The sequence below is a fragment of the Acipenser ruthenus genome, chromosome 3, assembly GCF_902713425.1.
Source record: "Acipenser ruthenus chromosome 3, fAciRut3.2 maternal haplotype, whole genome shotgun sequence".
NCBI lineage: Eukaryota > Metazoa > Chordata > Actinopteri > Acipenseriformes > Acipenseridae > Acipenser > Acipenser ruthenus.
In genome coordinates, this window is record NC_081191.1 from 43,871,772 (window position 1) to 43,891,421 (window position 19,650).

At 45.1% G+C, this 19,650-nt stretch overlaps 1 protein-coding gene across 1 annotated transcript in view; it reads right to left on the reverse strand.

Moving 5' to 3' along the window:
- LOC117394776 (sterol regulatory element-binding protein cleavage-activating protein-like) overlaps window positions 1-1,296 on the reverse strand; it is a 73,768-nt gene extending 72,472 nt beyond the window's left edge. The window contains exon 1 of the mRNA XM_059012976.1: window positions 1,012-1,296. The gene's annotated coding sequence lies outside the window, so the exon portion shown is untranslated. The remainder of the gene's footprint in view (window positions 1-1,011) is intronic.
- Between the last annotated feature and the right edge of the window lie 18,354 nt (window positions 1,297-19,650).

A 19,650-nucleotide genomic window follows, 5' to 3' on the forward strand; every position in this document is an offset into this window, starting at 1 on the left:
AGAGAGAGAGTGTGAGAGAGAGAGAGAGAGAGAGAGAGAGAGAGAGAGAGAGCTTTCATTCTCCAGCAGGTTAACAAAACAGACTGCCATGTGCTACAGAACTCAGCTTGTTTTCTATCTGTGTAGGTCAGTCAGAATCGTGTTTTCTCACTAAACATGGTATTGTAGGTAAAACTGCATAGAACAAAATCTTAAAAGAACAACTTATGATAATTTGCGTAGGGATTTCAATGATGTACTTGCTTTTCGACTTTGGCAACTGACTGGCCTGTCAGGCAACTATGCTATGCTATGCTACAGCTAGAACAGTAGACACAATCAATGTGATATCAAACTAAACAAGGAGAGTACTGTAACACATTGGTATTAAGTTCCGTTAAGGATGACTTGTAGAATGACTTGTAATATTGTTACTATATTACATTAAATTAAAAAGTTAGCTATATTTTTACGTCCACATATGGCAGAGGCTGTCATTGACAAACACAGCTTTACGTAAAGTGTAGAGGACGATTAACTAGTAATTGACCAGCAGCCAATAATTACATGAAGCGTGAGCTTATTCAGAAACCAGCTCTGATTTATATTTAAAAAAAAAAAAAATCTGATCTACCATTGAATGTGTTCTCATTCAATTGAATGATACCCGTTGCTGAATGCTGTAAGCCAAACAAAATAACCAGCAAGGCGCGCGTTTGTTGTAATATTAAATCTGCATTAACTCAGAAGCAAGTTTCCCACAGTTCTGATTCACCGGAATCACCTCGATTAATATCCGTTAATGTGTTCTACTCACGCTGGTTCGTGTTATAATGGCCGCGAGTAGAACAGTTGCTCTCATCTCATGATATCGTATAATAACAACAGCCAGTGTTCCCTGATCACTCAAAATCACCACAGTCCTGCACAAGGGAGTCTGGGGGCAGATCCGGGCCCTGACACAAGACCCTAGGGATATCGCTCATCAAACTGTGATAAACCACCGAAAACTGCGTCTGATCTGGCGCTTACCTCTACGCTGCTCTTCTACGTGTTTCCGGACGCTTTGCTCGGCCTCAGATCGCTTTTCTTATATATATTTTTTCGTGTGTTTTAAGTCTGACGCTTAGCTTCTAGAGCATGAGTGATCCTCTCACTGACAGCAACGTGAAATCCCAAGCAGCGAACCCTGAACTCCAACCCTCACCCCGCCTTCCAGTCGGAGAGAGACAGGGAGCGCGGTCCCTCTGGCGGCAATACCGTGCTACTGACGCTCTCAGTTGAAAGATAATGCAAGTAGGAAAACCTCAAAAATATAACCATCCTTTTAAAGACATTAAGCTGTGTTTTTTTTAGAGGCTGTGTGGTCCAGTGGTTAAAGAAAAGGGCTTGTAACCAGGAGGTCCCCGGTTCAAATCCCACCTCAGCCAATGACTCATTGTGTGACCCTGAGCAAGTCACTTAACCTCCTTGTGCTCCGTCTTTCAGGTGAGACGTAATTGTAAGTGACTCTACAGCTGATGCATAGTTCACAAACCCTAGTCTCTGTAAATCGCCTTGGATAAAGGCGTCTGCTAAATAAACAAATAATAATATAAACGTGCTTTAATACATATGTATATGCATATGTTTATAAACTACTTTCCCTCTTGTATATCTTACATTTCTCAAATATAATGAATATGTTTATATTTTTGTGTTAAATGATGAAAAAAATACAAACATGTAGGATTTATTATTTTGTATAAATCACATATAAATTAATTAAAAAAATCATACAGAGTTGTCATGTGTTGAAAGAAACCCTACACAATTGTCTTTGCTGCTTTCTGCTGGTGAGATAGCAGTACTGTTGCTTTAGATCAGGACTGCAAAGTGAGTGGTGCGCCCTTCTGGGAAAAAGACAGGTATTGCATTCTGCACCACTTGAGCATTCCACTGGAACACAACACTCACATAATAGCGGTTAAATAAAGGGGCATTCAGAACAGAACATAGGAGGCACTTTTTTACACAGAGAATTGTGAGGGTCTGGAACCAACTCCCCAGTAATGTTGATGAAGCTGACACTCTGGGATCCTTCAAGAAGCTGCTTGATGAGATTCTGGGATCAATAAGCTACTAACAACCCAACGAGCAAGATGGGCTGAATGGCCTCCTCTCGTTTGTAAACTTTCTTATGTTCTTATAAGAAGGGCCTCATTCACCAAAGGCTCTTATGCTTTAGGGGCAGCAGTGTGGAGTAGTGGTTAGGGCTCTGGACTCTTGACCGGAGGGTTGTGTACCCTTGAGCAAGGTACTTTACCTAGATTGCTCCAGTAAAAACCCAACTGTATAAATGGGTAATTGTATGTAAAATAATGTGATATCTGTATAATGTGAAATAATGTGATATCTTGTAACAATTGTAAGTCGCCCTGGATAAGGGCATCTGCTAAGAAATAAATAATAATAATAATAATAATGCTTTAAGGTGCGCCTTCTCTTAAGATAAGGTGTGTGCTATTAAACGCCTTATTCATCAACCTAGATAAGGTGCACCTTAAAGCATTAGGCGTGCATTAACACACACACACACACATTAAAAATAAGGTGTTGGGTTGATTAGCATCTGCTGAATATGCCCACACCTCAATGCAGTGACAGAAAGGGCTAATAGCACCCACACCTCACTGCTGTGACAGACAGGGGTAATAGCACACACCTCACTGCTGTGACAGACAGGGCTAATAGCACATACCTCACTGCAGAGAGACAGGGCTAATAGCACACACACCTCACTGCAGAGAGACAGGGCTAATAGCACACACACCTCACTGCAGAGAGACAGGGCTAATAGCACACACACCTCACTGCAGAGAGACAGGGCTAATAGCACACACACCTCACTGCAGAGAGACAGGGCTAATAGCACACACACCTCACTGCAGTAACAGACAGGGGTAATAGCACACACCTCACTGCAGTGACAGACAGGGCTAATAGCACACACACCTCACTGCTGTGACAGACAGGGCTAATAGCACATACCTCACTGCAGAGAGACAGGGCTAATAGCACCCACACCTCACTGCAGTAACAGACAGGGGTAATAGCACACACCTCACTGCAGTGACAGACAGGGCTAATAGCACACACCTCACTGCAGTCACAGACAGGGCTAATAGCACACACACCTCACTGCTGTGACAGACAGGGCTAATAGCACATACCTCACTGCAGAGAGACAGGGCTAATAGCACCCACACCTCACTGCTGTGATAGACAGGTCTAATAGCACACACACCTCACTGCAGAGAGACAGGGCTAATAGCACACACACCTCACTGCTGTGATAGACAGGTCTAATAGCAACCACACCTGAACTGAACACAGGTAGAATGAGCACACGTTGAGGTTGTATAACCTACTGGTGGGACCGCATGCAGAATACTGTGTTCGATTCTGGCCAAATTATATTGTGAAGGATCTTGTGGCCTTGGAAAGAGTCCAACAAAACAGCATCTAGACTAATCCCAGGACTTTAAGGAATTAGCCATGAAGAAAGGATGAGTAGCCTAAGTACTGTAGTAACATTTTTAAGCTCTTATGTTCTGCTGGTCAGTGATTGCTCCTTTGTCCCGAAGCTGGTATGTGATAGTGTCCCATCACACAGACTGCCTAATTAATAACACAGAAGTCCTATAACTATTTATGTGTGAAACCTGGAAAGAAAAGGGAAATACTTTGGACATATAAAACAAAAATGTGATCACTTACCTGTTTCTGGATCCAAGTTGTGCATCGTTATTGTCATCCATCACCCGCAGCAACAGCAAGAGACTTTGTACTTTGTATTTATCAGTCTTGTTTGTGTTCAAATATATGAATATTCAGTATGTCTTCAAATATACCTCCCCACCCACCCCGTCCTCTGCTCATTCATTCTCTGCAACCCCTAATAACCTACCCTTCTTCTTTGCCCCTGCTCTACTCCCTTTCATTTCCTCTCTTTTCAACACCTCTCTGCTCTCTGGCTGTTTCCCCTCTGCCTTCAAACAGGCCTCCATCACCACCACCTTAAAAAAACCCTCCCTTGATCCCTCATCCCTCCAGAACTACCGTCCTGTCTCCCTTCTCCCTTTTCTCTCTAAAATCCTTGAGTGAGCGTTACATCGCCAGCTCTCAGCTTACCTGTCAAAACATTCCCTGCTCGACCCCCTGCAATCCGGTTTTCTCCAGGCACACTCCACTGAAACTGCTCTTCTCTCTGTCACTAACTCTCTACTCTCTGCCAGCTCCCTCCACTGGCTCCCTAGCACCGCTTGCATCCAATTAAAAACTCTGAACTTGCCTACCGCTATCTCGACCTTTCTACTCCTATCTCCAGACTAATATTTTTCCCTACACCCCCTCTCGACACCATCCTCTCCTCTGCCATCGGCAGATTATCTGTACCCCACCTCCGCTCCCACACTTCTAGGTCCCGTTTCTTCTCCTCCCTTGGCCCTTAGTGGTGGAACGACATGCCCACGGATATCAGGACTGCTCAGTGTCTGACCACCTTCTGGCGCCTCCTCAAGACACACCTGTTCAGACAGCATCTGTAAACCTCACAACTCTCGACTATATTGGACTATATGGCACCCAATTGTATCAGTACTTGCATCATCTTGCGCTTAACAGCTCCACACTTTGCTGTATTCTACTACTGCTCTTAATTATAACTATTTTCTGTATCCTGTACTTGATTTTACTCTTAAAGGTAACCATACTCATGTTTTTTGTAATTGCTCTTATTTGAAATCAATTTTATCCATTTGTTGTACTTACTACTTGCTCTTTATGGAATTTACTCTCATAAGCAAATACCTTTATTATAAGTTTAACTGCTCTTAGTCAAATTTACTCTTAAACGTAATTATTTACTGTATTCTTTATTTTGCTCTTATTACAATTTGCTCTTATTTTCTACTGATTTTATTGTATTGTATAACTGCTCTTATTGGTAATGTGATATTTTGTAAAATGAAATTTGTATTGTGATATTTTGTAACAACTGTAAGTCGCCCTGGATAAGGGTGTCTGCTAATAAATAATAATAATAATAATAATGGCATGACAAACACACTGACAGGACAGTCAACCTGATGGTCACAGGTGCTGTCAATACATTATGTACTTCCTAAAAAAACATTGTGTGTTTATTTTTTGTATTGACGGAGAGCTGGTGTCTTCTACCAATACTATTTAAAGAGTAAGTAGCAGGGTTCTGAAAAATATATCGTTAGACATCCCCACGTGTTGCTACAGCTGTTTGAATAACATAATGTGAACATAGCCTTAGGGCTGAGGCTCACTTTTCACCCTTACACACAAGGCCAGACACAGAACGGTACTTTTACCAGCACTTTCATGCACTTTTATTATTTACAACAACAAAACAAATAAACAAACAAAAACCTAACTCCACTTTGGAGAGCTAACTAAACTTTCTCTGGTCTTAACTATTACTGGACGACTAAACATTTTACCAGCCAAAACAAAAACATTTTTTCTTACAATGCAGGGTAACAGTACCTTTGACCTGCAGTCCCATGGTATTCTGGGAATTGTCATCTTACAACCCCTCCTGGACTACATTTTTCTCCTCCTCCCCCTACTCGGCCACAGTATCTATAATTTTTCTTTTCATTGTTAACATCCTGACAACTTTTTACACTTATAAATTTAAAGACTGTTTCAAAGCTCTTTTCAAAATGGCCGCTCTAGTGCACTGGGGTTTGGACAAATCACTACGTAACAACAAGTGATCTGGCTTAATTGGGATATTAGAACCGAAGTGATTGTATTTTATCTTGCTCTTAATTGTATTAATACTTGTACTGTGATTCTTGAAATGTATTTTTGTTTATGACTGTAAGTCGCCCTGGATAAGGGCGTCTGCTAAGAAATAAATAATAAAATAATAATAAATATGGATAGTGTTTGTGTATTGGTTATCAGATGTATGGGGAAATAAGGTGTTATTTCTTTAAAGGATTTCCAGGTAGCTGGAAAAGGGGAGGAGTTTGGCACTTCAAAAGCTTGCCCAAATTCTCCCGAATTCAGTTCGCTTGAGATGTTGTGCTGTAAATTCTGCTGTTTGCTTGGTTGTTTACTGGGTCAAATATATGCCGGGACTAACCACTCTGAAAAATGAGATCTGTGATACAGATCATCTCACAATGTATCCCACACCCCTGGCGGCTGTAGACTCTCAGCATCAACAGGCCAGTCTCCCAGCAGTAGTGTGTAACTTCTCTCTATACATTTGTTCAAAAAACTTTTCAACCACTGTTGCTGGTTCGTGGTGCTTGGAGGTGAGACATGTGATTTACCTAACAGTGGTGGGGCGTCCTGCCACTATATATATGTGTGTGTATTATTATTATGATTTATTATGTATTATGTTTTACAGGACGGACGAAAACTCATCCGTCATTATTTGTTATTGTTTTAGTACCTCTAATGAGAATGCATGACTGTCGGCTAGTAATTATTGAATTAGCTGCCAGTCAAGCAGATTTATTGAACCCGTGCAAAATGTGACCGAGGGGTTAATAAGATAATTGATAGCTATATGAACCTGCAGCTTTCGCAGAGTCGGGTTGTTGTGTTCAGGGCGGAACGAGAGACGTGAGTCGTGAGTCATCTTAAAATTGTTATCTTAAAATAACAATTGCTACACACGCTGGTTTTTAGACTTGCACAATAGTTGTTTGTTCCGTGTCTGTTTGTTTTGTTTGTCTGTTTTGGCCAACATGCCATTTATTTTGAGTAAGTGTTCTGTTTTGTTCAAACTTTTTGTTTATTTATTATTAAATGCGCAAGCATCACTTTTCATACCCTGCAGTATTGACTGTCTGTGTCCATTCTCTTCTGGGTCTGACGTCACCACCAGCCATCCTGGTCACATAATGGTGCAGATAGTGGGATACAATGCTTCCATGGACTCAGGCCAGGAACAGTATTGCAGTTACATAGTGGTTTGTGAAAGAGGAATTTCTTTGTGTTTTTTTTGGAGTGGAGAGAAATGGATGTGGATACAGTTGCCTCAGAGGAGTGGTACTACTGTGAGTTCGGTGGGAAGGAGAACCACCACCACTGAAAGGGTGTCCAGACATCCAAGACTGGTGTGGGGTGTGTGAGCATTTCGGCCATTTATGGCAGAAGTGCCTGCAGCCCAATGGGTTCTCTGGGGAACTGTTGGAGGAGGTCCCTGTTCAGGAGGAAGAGGAACAACTGCCGGCCCCAAAGAGGAACAAGGGAAGGAGCGGCTGCCCCCGTAAGAAGGGGAAGAAGCCGGTGCAAGTTTGGTGCAAGAGCCCGAGCACCCAGAGCCCACAAAGGAGGAGCACGAGGGTCCAAGGTCCTCAAGGGCGATGCAGGACTGGCTGACGGACCCTGAGGGGTGGAAGATGAGGGATCACCCGAGGGCCATTGACCTGCTGTGGGGCGGGATGGGAAGCCTGGGAACAGGAACATCACCTAGCATCCATCCTAGACATCTCAGCCATGGTACTCAACTACCTGGCTGCAGATATGGGAGGGGTCCAGTCTCATCGGAAGGAGCCACACCTACTCCAGATCCACAGGAAGTAGGCAGGTCCACACCAGGGCCCGAAGGAGAGCCGACCCAGTCCCCCGTGACCGGAGGAGAGCTGCCCCAGTTCCCCGCGACCAAGGGAGAGCCACACCAGTGCCCAGTGATAGAGGGAGACTACCTGCTGCTCTCGCCTCCACCAGAGGTAGACTACCTGCAGCTCCCACATCCACTGCCAGAGGGAGACTACCTGTTGCTCCCACCACCAGAGGCAGACTACCTGTTGCTCCCACCACCACCAACAGAGGATCTGAAGCTACCTCTCGAGGATCAGCTCCCACCATCGCCCCCCAAGGATCAACTGCCCAAGCCCGCATAGCCTGCACTGCCTAGGGCTGCCGAGCCTGCACTGCCTAGGGCTGCCGAGCCTGCACCGCCTAGGGAGGCTGAGAGTGCAATGTCTAGGGCTGCCGAGCCTGCAACACCCGGGAAGACCAAGCCTGCAATGCCATCGCCTGGGGAGGCTTGTTCACCATCATCTGGGGAGGCTAGTTCGCCATTGTCTGGGGAGGCTAGTTCACCTGTATTGCTGGAATACGCAGCGCCACCACCACTGCTAGAGTGTCCTGCGCTGAGAGCAGCATGGCCACTGCTAGCGCCACCTCCACTTCCGGAGTGCGCCACGCCGCTGTCAGTCTTTCCGTTGCAAGCAGTGCCATGGGTGGAGGACCTTGCCCCGCTGTCAGCATTTCCGCTGACAGCATTGCCGCTGTTAGCCTTGCAGTTACCAGCATTGCCACTGGCAGCCTTTCCGCTGCCACAACTGTCTGCTGGAGGAGCCAGCCTTTCCGCTGCCAGTGGTGCTATGGGAGGAGGAAGTTGCCCCGCTGTCAGCATTTCCACTAACAGCAGTGACATTAGCAGCCTTTCCGCTGCCAGAATTTCCCCGGCTGGAGGAATCAGCCTGGGAGTTGTCAGTCTTTCCACTGCCAGTATTGCCACTGGCAACATTGTACTGACTGTCTGTGTCCATTCTCTTCCGGGTTGGCCGTCACCATGAGCCACCCTGGTCACATTAACTCAGACAGATTGCTTGCCAAATATCTTGATATGCCTGAATTGTCAGAAATAGGCAATTATTTTTATTACCAAAGCAGAACGACTGGACAGTATATTTGTTCTTCAGCAATTTCAGTTTCTGCCAAAATGAGACTGAATTTGGTGAAAATAGGGCAATTACCTACCATCAAGGAGCCAGCAGTGGTGGTGCAACACTTTTCTGAACCTCTGTAACTGCAGGACCACAGTGAGTTTGTTACCCTTATTATCAATATTTTACTGGACAATTTGAAGAAAAAAAAAACCCTCTCACCTGCATCCCAGAGTACACAGCTGCCCTGCAGTAATGTACAAAGTCCAGCACAGCTCCAGGGCTGACTCCCAGACTCAGCAGAGCACTCAGGTCATCCACGAGCAGGACCGTTGGACCCCAGGCAGCAACCTCCTCCTCCGTGAATAACAGGGACAAGTGCCTAAACTCAAAGGGGCCAAGCAACTCAGGGACAGGGGATCTGACAGACCAGGAGAGAAAACACCATCACGAGAAGGATAAGAGAGGATTGTTAGCACTGCCAACATTTCTTATAGAGCACTGCTTCTCAAATTGGGGACCGGGGACTACTTTGGGGGATCACTTTTTTTAAACTATATTCAGTAGGGACCCCCAACTGAAAAGCTTTCTAGAAGTTTGTTGGGGACTCCTGGGCAACCTTTAGGTTTTTTTAAAAGGGGTCCCCCAAACTTAAAAGTTTCAGAACCTCTGCAAACAAGTCAATGAAAAATCTATGAAAATTATAGAGAAGGTCCCTGGAACTGGGTTTAGTTCCCTGGGAACGAGTTCTGATAAGTGGACATTGATACAAACCCCCAAAACTATTTTAAAAAAAGCATCACTCATGTGAAGCCCTTTGAGGCGAGAAGTATAAAGATTATATTTTCTTTGTATTCTTCTTATTATTATTGTAACTATTACTACTAAACACTAGTTTAAAGTTCAGTCTTGTGTCCACCGGGAGATGGTGGTGTAATGCGACCAGACAGAGTTGAGAAAAAGTCAACTCTGGTGGCCAGTCTCCTTGGATCTTCAGAGAGTTGCACAACTAAAGAATGGAAATCACCCTTGCACAATGGAAGTATGAACCAGACTGCAGCTGCAAACTGACAGTAAAAAAACACCCCAGCTTGCTCCAGCTTTGTGTGCATGTGTATGTATTTGTAAACCTCTATTCTCCCCGACATCCATCAGTGTCAGGGATAGAAATACGACTCCTACTGCATAGCAGTTTAATCCATTCCAGATTTTACTGAGAGTTTTATTTCTATCCCTGCTTAGAGTAGAAGGGACAGCAAGACAGATTCTGTAGATTGTGAGACAGATAGATGGAAAGAAGGTGTACCTGAGGAAGACGAGTGGCTGAGCAGTGTCTGGGACGGGCCCGTCCTGCAGCAGCATGTCCAGAGTGCGTTGCAGGCCCTCCAGGAACACCAGCTGGCCCTTTTCATGAGCCAGCAGCAGACACACCCCCCGAGAGGGCAGGAACCACACATGGAGGTCACCACAGACAAACCAGCTCCATGCATCTAACCACTGCAGAGTCACTGAGCTCAAACATCTACACCAGCACACATTCACAGTTAAATCACCAGAAACACCACGGATGTCAAGAAAATAATCATTTAACTTTCCCTTTAAGAAAATTGTACTTCAATTACACAATTTAAAATGTTGTTGAAATAAACCACATGTTTAAGCTTAGGAAGACCTTGTGGATCAACATATATGTATATTTTTTAGTTTGTGTGAACAAGTGAGTGTGTGACACACAGACTCACCAGTCTCTGGCCCACTGCACTATAGTGACTGAAGGACTGCACCAGACCTAGGACACACACCCTGCAGCCAGCTGAAAAACACAAGCACACGGAGCATGAGAACGTTTAATTGTCATGTTGCCATGGATGGAAATTAAACTCTTATTGCATAGCCGTTCCATCCATTTCAGGATTTAATAAGAGCTTGATGAGCCACAGCGTATAGGTAACAAGATGAGATGTGTCTTGTTAAACTCTTAATAAAACCAATGGATCAAACTGTTATGCAATAGGAGTCTTATTTCCATCAATGTGTTGCTAGAAAGTAAGTCTGTATGTTAATATAACAGTTTGAAACATGGCTTGCAAGTCACTTAGTGGTGGATTTGATCAACATTTACCCTGATGGGATAAGTCACCCCTGTTTGTTTTTTTTTTGAGCATTTTACAGCACTGGGGAATCCCTCTGAATTTCAACAGCCACTAATGTTTATGACTTATCCAGGTATACCTACAGATAGGTGGTTGATGCAACCCAGGGTGACTCTCCAGTGCTGTACCATGCTCCAATAAAATCCAACTATGGCTTATCACTGATGGGACAGTACAAAAACCCACTTTTGTTCTCTAGCTTCTATTATTGGCTTTAAGCAGGCAATCATAACATACTCAGCAATACTAAAAAGAAAATTAGAAAAAGTATGGCTTATCACTGCTGGGTACAGGTTGATCAAATCGAACATGATATGATACCCACTGCCTCTATACCTATACTTTGTATCAAGTTTATTTAATGGACCCCCACCTTTCAGGTAGAAGAAGATGAAGAACAGTTTTTGTTCCTTATTCAAAATATGCCTTAATTTTGTACCAATCTTCAACAAACTTTCATACACTCCTAGACTCCTATAGACGTTTCGGATTGCATTTGGGTGTAATCCGATAAACCCTTGATTTTATCCATGTCCTTTCAGTACATAACTATAAAACTGAGTGACCACGCCGATTTGGATGAAGAACAGTTAAATGAACTGAAAGGTAGCAAAACAGAAAAATACCCCCCCCCCCCCCCCCCAAAAAAAAAAAAGCTGTTTTTATACTCACTCATCCCGAATTTGTCACTTAAAATAATGTCATTTTAGCGGTTTGTAAACGCTACAGAAAAACACAAAAAGACAGTTCTGCACATTATCCACCCTTCTCCGACACAGACCCTGAAAAAATACTGAAATTCTAGACGTCATTATTTACATTTTCTTCTCCCGTTCTGCTGAAACAACGTCTTGCACTCACAAAAAGAAAAATAATTCAGTGCCGTCTGAACCGCTTCCTGGTGGATCTTTTCAATGGCAATTCAACACATCAAAAATAATATTTACTTATTTTTGCATGTTTCAATTAAATCAGTTTACTCAGCTTAACTTAGTGTGTAGTTCTAAGTTATAAAACTATAAGACTACTTTTGTGGTTGCTTTATTAGTGTAATGATATGTAATGTGTTTTGGATTGGCAGGGAGGGGGTTAAATTCCTCCTTGCCAAAATACATGTGAGAATGTGGCTGGAGCCTTAATTGAATAATTGTTAATTATTGATTAATTGGGCTCCAGCTTTATCCTACTGGTAACACAAAATAAATCATGCTGCTGCATTGTATACGTTGGTGTACAATGCTAATAAAAGATTATTTTAAATTGAAACTAAATGATTTTAGGGTTTTTTTATTTTATTTTAATTATAATTAGTTTTAACTTGGCCTACTTAGTAGCCTAGATAATTAACACACAATAGATCATGGTCCTATACAGGTGCTCAGAATGAGCTGGAGGGGTTAGTGGCACATGTGTGCAGTCTATTGCTCCCAACATGCTGGGAAACCCAGAAATATCATAGAAATTTGTATTCAAGTCTTGTACGTACACCCTGACTAGAGTTCACCTCAAAAATGCATTGAGCACAACTGGCAAGGCATGAGAAAAAGCAGACTGGGAAATTAAAGCAACAATTGCGGCTGTTTAAAACATGCTTTCAAGAGTTCTTAACAAATGTATGCAATTGTAAGTGTTGCGATTGTCAGCAGTTTTAGTACATCTCATTATAATATTTGTGAACCCTAATTTGCACTTCGCCCGCTTTTTGCGAATTTATGCAGGAACGCCCATAATTACATATTCATCTAAGGTTGAAGCGCAAAGAAAAACTGCTGCCGCAAAGCATTCCCTAAAAAGTCTCAAACAGCATTGCACATGTTTAGTACATTTCACCCTAGACTTCCGACTCGTTTTGCTACTACTGCGACAGTGGCAACACTTTAGTACGTCTTTAGTACATATAATCATTTTTTGAATATGGCCAATTACTGTAGATTTAAGAGGCAACTTTACAAAAATGTTGCAAGAAAAACCAATGTTCATCTTGAAGAATTTAATTCACAAGTTTTCTGTACAGCATTTTCAATATTTGTTTTGCAGGTTTAAATCCATTTACATATTTGTTTTTCATTGATTGCTTACATATGTTTATATAACATGCCTAATAATTATAGGAGGGTTGTAACATTTTGAGACCTGCAATATTTATTATTATTATTATTATTATTATTATTATTATTATTACTACTAATACATAATTTGGTATGGTGTAATAATAATATACAATGCAGTTAACTGTACAGTAAATATATATATATATATAATTACTGAGTGCTGGGACTACTATCCGAAATGACACAGTTGACAGAAATGAGAAATATGTACCATATCACAACCAGTTTTCCCTTGCACAGATTTGCATACTTAGCCAGAAATTGGCAACAGTTTCTAAATTAGCAATAGGACAAATAGCACTGTGTGGGACTTTATAGATATAAAAAACCAGAAGATCAATACAGCCACTCTTGGTCTTCTATTTACTTCTGGCTGTCAATAAAACAAGTCCAGATTAGGCTGCGCAACACAAGCTGCCAAATAGTGATCTCTACTCACATGAAGTTGCAAGCACTGTTAAAAAATATGCTGTCGAAAAAGTGCTGCATTATCAAGAATATAAGCTCACACACCTGTATCCCATTTTGAGTTCTATCAGAGGACAGATAAAGCCAAAGGATATAATAATAATAATAATAATAATAATAATAATAATAATAATAATAATAATAATAATAATAATAACATATTAGTAAGATCTTTCTCAGTAGAAAGCACTCAAGCACCACCAAAGATCAATTTGATTTTTTAAAATTTTACAATAGAGTATTTTATCTATTTTTAACTATTTTAAAAACCTTTGACTTAGTATATCACCAGGAGAAGTGACTCACAAACCTCAGCCATGTAATCAAACTCCACAACTGAAACACTCTATTAAAGTAGCATCAGTCCTCCGTTATCAATTTCCATCTTCTTCCCAGGGTTCATGTTCTGAAAATCTAATTAAAATAAACACATCAGCCAGTGATAACTCTAGTAGTCCTGTATGGACCTTTATCTGGTTGGCATTACTAAATACAAGATCTCTGAATAATATCTCTTTTAATTAACAACTTTATTCTGGAATCAAATCTTGATATCATAACCTTAGTTAAAACCTGGCTGAAATAGGATGATATTATAACACTAGTAGAGGCTTTTCCCACAAGTTTTTCTTTCTAGCAGAGGGCGTGCCCTATAGGTCACAGTGGTGGCATTGCTACCATTTTTGACAAGGAGTTCAATCTTAACTATGAGAACACAGAAGGTTATTCGTCATATGAAATTCTGTATTTTGCTGTTTGTGGCCCAACTCCTATACAAGTTGCAGTTATTTATCGTCCTCCTAGACCCAACTTTTTTTATCAGAGTTTGGTGAACTTGTATCAACACTTGCTGTCAAGCATGATGGGATTGTGGTGTTAGGTGATTTTAATGGAAAAGATTTCATGATATTACTTACTCTAGATCCAAAAGATCTTAATCATTTTAGGCCTATTTCCAATCTCCCCTTTCTATCCAAAGTTTTGGAGAGAGTAGCAGCAATCCAACTTAATATATTCCTTGCAGCACATAATATATAAAGGCTGCCAATGGATTGGAGCTGCCCTATGTTTGATATCTAGTCCTGGATTTTCAGATCGGAGGCATGAGCTTCCCGAACCGGGGGGTTATGATCATCAGCGATGGCTGTCAAGGCACCGATAGAGGGATCTTGTGATCCAACACAAGACAGATATTTCTCTGCTTCGATTCAACCAGCTATGCGCAGTGAGTGGGAATGAGCCTTTGACCAACGTCGATGGGTAGCTGCTGCCAACACCCCTAGTGGCAAGATTGGTGAGGTTCGTCTAGTCTGCCAAGGACAGGTAATGATTCCCCTTGTAGAGAGATGAGGGTTCGGGTAATGGCATCACCATCCAGAGAACCGTATTGCACCATGATTTGAAGCACCTAGGCTGGACGAAGAATGGCAAGTATCCTGCACCCTGGTTACAGTACAGAAGGGGTATTGTGTGCTTCGTATACAAAATGTCCACCTCTATCCCGTGGAAGTGCCCCAACGACGGAGCTTGGGTGTTATTTCATGGTTGGACCCCCAAGATGTCTGGACCAAGAGGGATGTTGTCCGAAAGAACCAGGGGTGATTCAGGTTGATGTCAGGACCATCGAATAGGAGGAGTCTACCCCGGTCACTGACCTGGCTTCATCTGCAGTGGGCTGGATAATTATCAAGAACGGAAGTTATCAGAACTGTTGCAGCGTTGGACCAAGATCTTCGCCAGTCATGACGATGACTTTGGAAGAACCAACGCAGTACTACATTGGCTCCCTACTGGAGAGCCCCCCCCCCCCTTGTCATGGGCGGTTCCGTCCGATTCTACCTACCTTGTATCAACAGCTTCGGAGCCTGTTGGCCAAGATGCTGGAGGGAGGTGTAGTGAGGGAAAGTGCCAACCCGTGGACTGCTCCAGTGGTCCTCGTAAAGAAAAAAGATGGATCCTGGAGGTACTGCGTGGACTACTGTGACCGAGTGCTGTTGAGTGGCGTGTGAGTGGTGATGTCAAGGACCAGAAACAGGAACCAAAACAAGGAATGGTGATGGGTAAAACTGAACACTACGGCGTTCAGTGCTTTTATTAAATAATAAATAAACAAAAGGTTTAAACAAAACTAAACAAACACCAAACAAAAAGGCGCGATGGCCAAACAAATAAACAGAAACAAGTATCTTTAAATATAGTAATTGTTTTCCGCTCTCGTTTTTTGCTCTCCTTGCTCGCTCTCCCGTACTGTCCTCTGTACACTCTCCTCCGAGTACGGACAGCTGCAGGAGTTTAGTAAGGATGCGTGACTATAAGCTAGTTAAATAATCAGTAGCTGATCAGCCACGCATCCTCACAAAGTTTTTAAAATATAAATACAAAACAATAACAAATACGTGACGCTTTGACCTGCACCTTAAACAAAAATACAAATAATAATACAAATATATATAGAGAGGCGGGACACTCCGCCACACATGCCCCCCCTTCTGCACAGCACACATGGCCTTTTCGGCCACCTCCCCCCTTAGTCCCCAAAGTCCCGGCTAGCAGTCCCAGCCCAGGAACAGGGGCAGCAACGGGCCAAAGGTGGCGGCCACGGTGGGATGTCCTCCTCCCACCCAAACAGCCGTAGCGTCCCGGTGGACTGTGCACAGGCCAGCTCCTCCGGCCAAGGACAATATGGGGGTGGTCTCCAGACCCCCCCTTCTTCATGGCCGGCAGCTCCCCTCCGTGGGGCTCCGGCCACCCGTTCTCCTGCAGCGAAATTGCTACCGGGGGAGCTGGTCTCCTGACCCCCCCCCCCCTTCTTCATGGCCAGCGGCTCCCCTCCGTGGGGGCTCCGGCCACCCGTTCTCCTGCAGCGAAATTGCTGCAGGGGGAGCTGGTCTCCTGACATCCCCCCCCCCTTCTTCATGGCCAGCAGCTCCCCTCCGTGGGGCTCCGACCACAATTTCTCCTGCCGCGAAAGTGCTGCTGGGGGAGCTGGTCTCCTGACCACCCCCCCCCCCTTCTTCATGGCCGGCAGCTCCCCTTCAGAGCCACAGGCAGTCCCAGGTGATGCGGAGCCACAGGCAGCCCCAGGCGATGCAGAGCCACAGGCAGCCCCAGGCGATGTGGAGCAACAGGCAGCCCCAGGCAATGCGGAGCAACAGGCAGCCCCAGGTGATGCATGGCAGGCATCCTTGGGCGGTGCGAGGCAGGCATCCTTGGGTGGTGCGAGGCAGGCATCCTTGGGTGGTGTGAGGTAGGCATCCTTGGGCGGTGCGAGGCAGGCATCCTTGGGCGGTGCGTGTCAGGCATCCTTGGGCGGTGTGAAGCAGGCATCTTTTGGCGGAGCGAGGCAGGACAGGAGCAGTCCTTCCCATGACGATGGAGGTGGAACCAGCAGGTATTCACCCTCTGCTGGTGGAGGTGGAGATGGAACCAGCAGGTATTCACCCTCTGCTGGTGGAGGTGGGAGGGGCAAGCAGTCCTCCCACGGCGGTGGAGACGGAACCAGCAGGTATTCACCCTCTGCTGGTGGAGGTGGGAGTGGTAAGCTGTTCTCCCACGGCGCTTGAGACAGAACCAGCAGGCATTCTCCCTCTGCTAGTGGAGGTGGGAGGGACAAGCAGTCCTCCCACGGCGGCTGAGGTGGAACCAGCAGGCATTCACCCTCTGCTGGTGGAGGTGGCGGATTCAGAGGCAGCTCCTGCTGCTCTGTCCCTAGCAGTGGTGGAGACAGAGGCAGCTCCTGCTGCTCTGCTCCTGCTGGTGGAAGCGGCGGAGACAGAGGCAGCTCCTGCTGCTCTGCTCCTGGTGGTGGAGGTGGCGGAGGCAGCTCCCACTGCTCTGCTCCTGCTGGTGGAAGCGGTGGAGGTGGGGACAGCGTGTAGTCTCCTCCTGTTGTAGGGAACCAGTGATTCTCCTTCTCCTCCTTTTCCTGGAGAATGGGGCAGTTGACCACGATGTGGCCCCACTCCCCACAGGCAGTACACCAGTTCACGGCCTCAAGTGTGCTGAGGTATGCTTTCCAGCTGCCCTTCGGTCGTCCCTCCTCCTCCTCTCCAGGGCAGGGGCAGTTGACGATGGAGTGGCCCCCCTTCCCGCAGGAAGGGCACCAACTTGAGGACTCAACCAGGCAAAGGTAGCCATCCCAGCATCCACTCTTGAGCTTCCCTCTCTTGGGCTCTTGACGCTTAGGCTCCACCTTCATGGGTGCTGGATGTACCGACTCCCCCCTTCCGGGCACTGGATGCACAGGCTCCCCCCTTCCGGGCGCTGGATGCACGGGCTCCCCCCTTCCGGGCGCTGGATGCATGGGCTCCCCTCTTCTGGGCGCTGGAGCCTGCTTCTTCGCCTTCTTGGCACCGCCCCTCCTTCCATTCTTCAGGACCAGCAGTTCCACCTCCTGCCATGGAAGGGGTTGGTTGGGTGCTTTGTGCCCGACCTTGCCGACGGCAAAGCACCACTCCTCCCCTTTGAGACAGGTGAGGCAGGTTTCCTGATCCACCTGCGGCGATGGTATGGCCTTCAGGTGGACCCACTCCTCCGCGGTCTCCACCTCACCTCGATCAAAGGCCTGCACAAAGAGGAGGTCTTCATATGGGCACACATCAGGGAGGTGTCCATACTCCAGGCAGGCGAGGCACCATGTAGCCCCTCCTTCCTTCAACTCCCTCTGATGCTCATGCCACCTCTCCATGTAGGCATCCACTTTATCCAGTTTTTATTTATTTATTATTTTTTTTTCCTCCAAACACAAAAACACTTATTCGAAAAAAACGAACAAAAAAAACAACCTTTTCTTTCCTGGTCCGGCTCCTGGAGGTGTTGTTTGTCCCACGCAGGACACCATATGTGACCGAGTGCTGTTGAGTGGCGTGTGAGTGGTGATGTCACGGACCAGAAACAGGAAGCAAAACAAGGAATGGTGGAGGGTGAAACTGAATGCTACGGCGTTCTGTGCTTTTATTAAATAATAAATAAACAAAAGGTTTAAACAAAACGAAACAAACACCAAACAAAAAGGCGCAATGGCCAAACAAATAAACAGATACAAGTATCTTTAAATATAGCAACTGTTTTCCGCTCTCGTTTTTCGCTCTCCTTGCTCGCTCTCCCATACTCTCCTCTATACACTCTCCTCCGAGCTCGGACAGCTGCAGGTTCTTATATTCTGGCCACAACTACCGACGGCTTAATTCCGTCTCCCACAAGGATGCTTACCCCCTCCCCCGGATCGAAGAGTCGCTCACAAGCCTTAGACAAACAGCCTGGTACTGCGCCCTGGACATTGCCAGCGGGTACTGGCAGGTTGAAGTAGACCCCAGAGATCGTGAAAAGACTGCCTTCACCACTCCTTTGGGCCTTTATGAGTTTGAGAGGATGCCGTTTGGGTTGTGTAATGTCCCAGCCACCTTCCAGAGGCTCATGCAGCGTTGTCTAGGAAGCCAAGTAAACAAGTCCCTCTTGATTTATCAGGATGACGTTATTGTTTACTCCCCAGACTTTGAAACCCATCTGGAACACCTGGAGCAAGTATTTGAGTGGTTGTGGAGCCATTGCTTGAAGCTCCAACCCACTAAGTGTCGACTCCTACAGAAGAAAGTGAAGTACTTGCCCAGGAACAAGAGGGCAAAGAGAGAGTTATAGCCTATGCCAGCTGGAGTCTACATCCTACTGAACGGAACAACCAAAATTAAAGTTCTTTTAAATTGAAACTTTTGGTATTGAAATGGATGGTAACAGAAAAATCTAAAGACTACTTGTGGGGGGGGGGGGGGGGGGGTGTACCCTTTACCATCTACACAGATAATAATCTGTTGGTTAATTTGGAGACGGCTAAACTGGGAGCCACAGAACAACACTGGGCTGCACAGTTGGCCAACCATGAGTTCAAGATATTGTATCGACCAGGAACCACCAACATTAATGTAGATGTTCTTTCCTGGTTACCAGAGGAAAGGACTGTGATGGCCTAATCCCTTGACATGGTACCCCCCCCAGGTAGAAGGAGAGCCTGTGCTCAGCCGGTGCTTCACATGTGGAATGGGAGGCGACACAGTGGGAACAGTGGCAGCAGAAAGATCATACTTTGGAGGCCCTACAATATTGGCTGGAATTAGGGAGATGCCCCGATGATGCAATTCAGGAGGCTGCTACTCCACCATTATGCCGCCTGCTGCAAGAATGGAACCACTTGATATTGACGGACGGAGTGGTAGCCAGAAAGAACCTCGA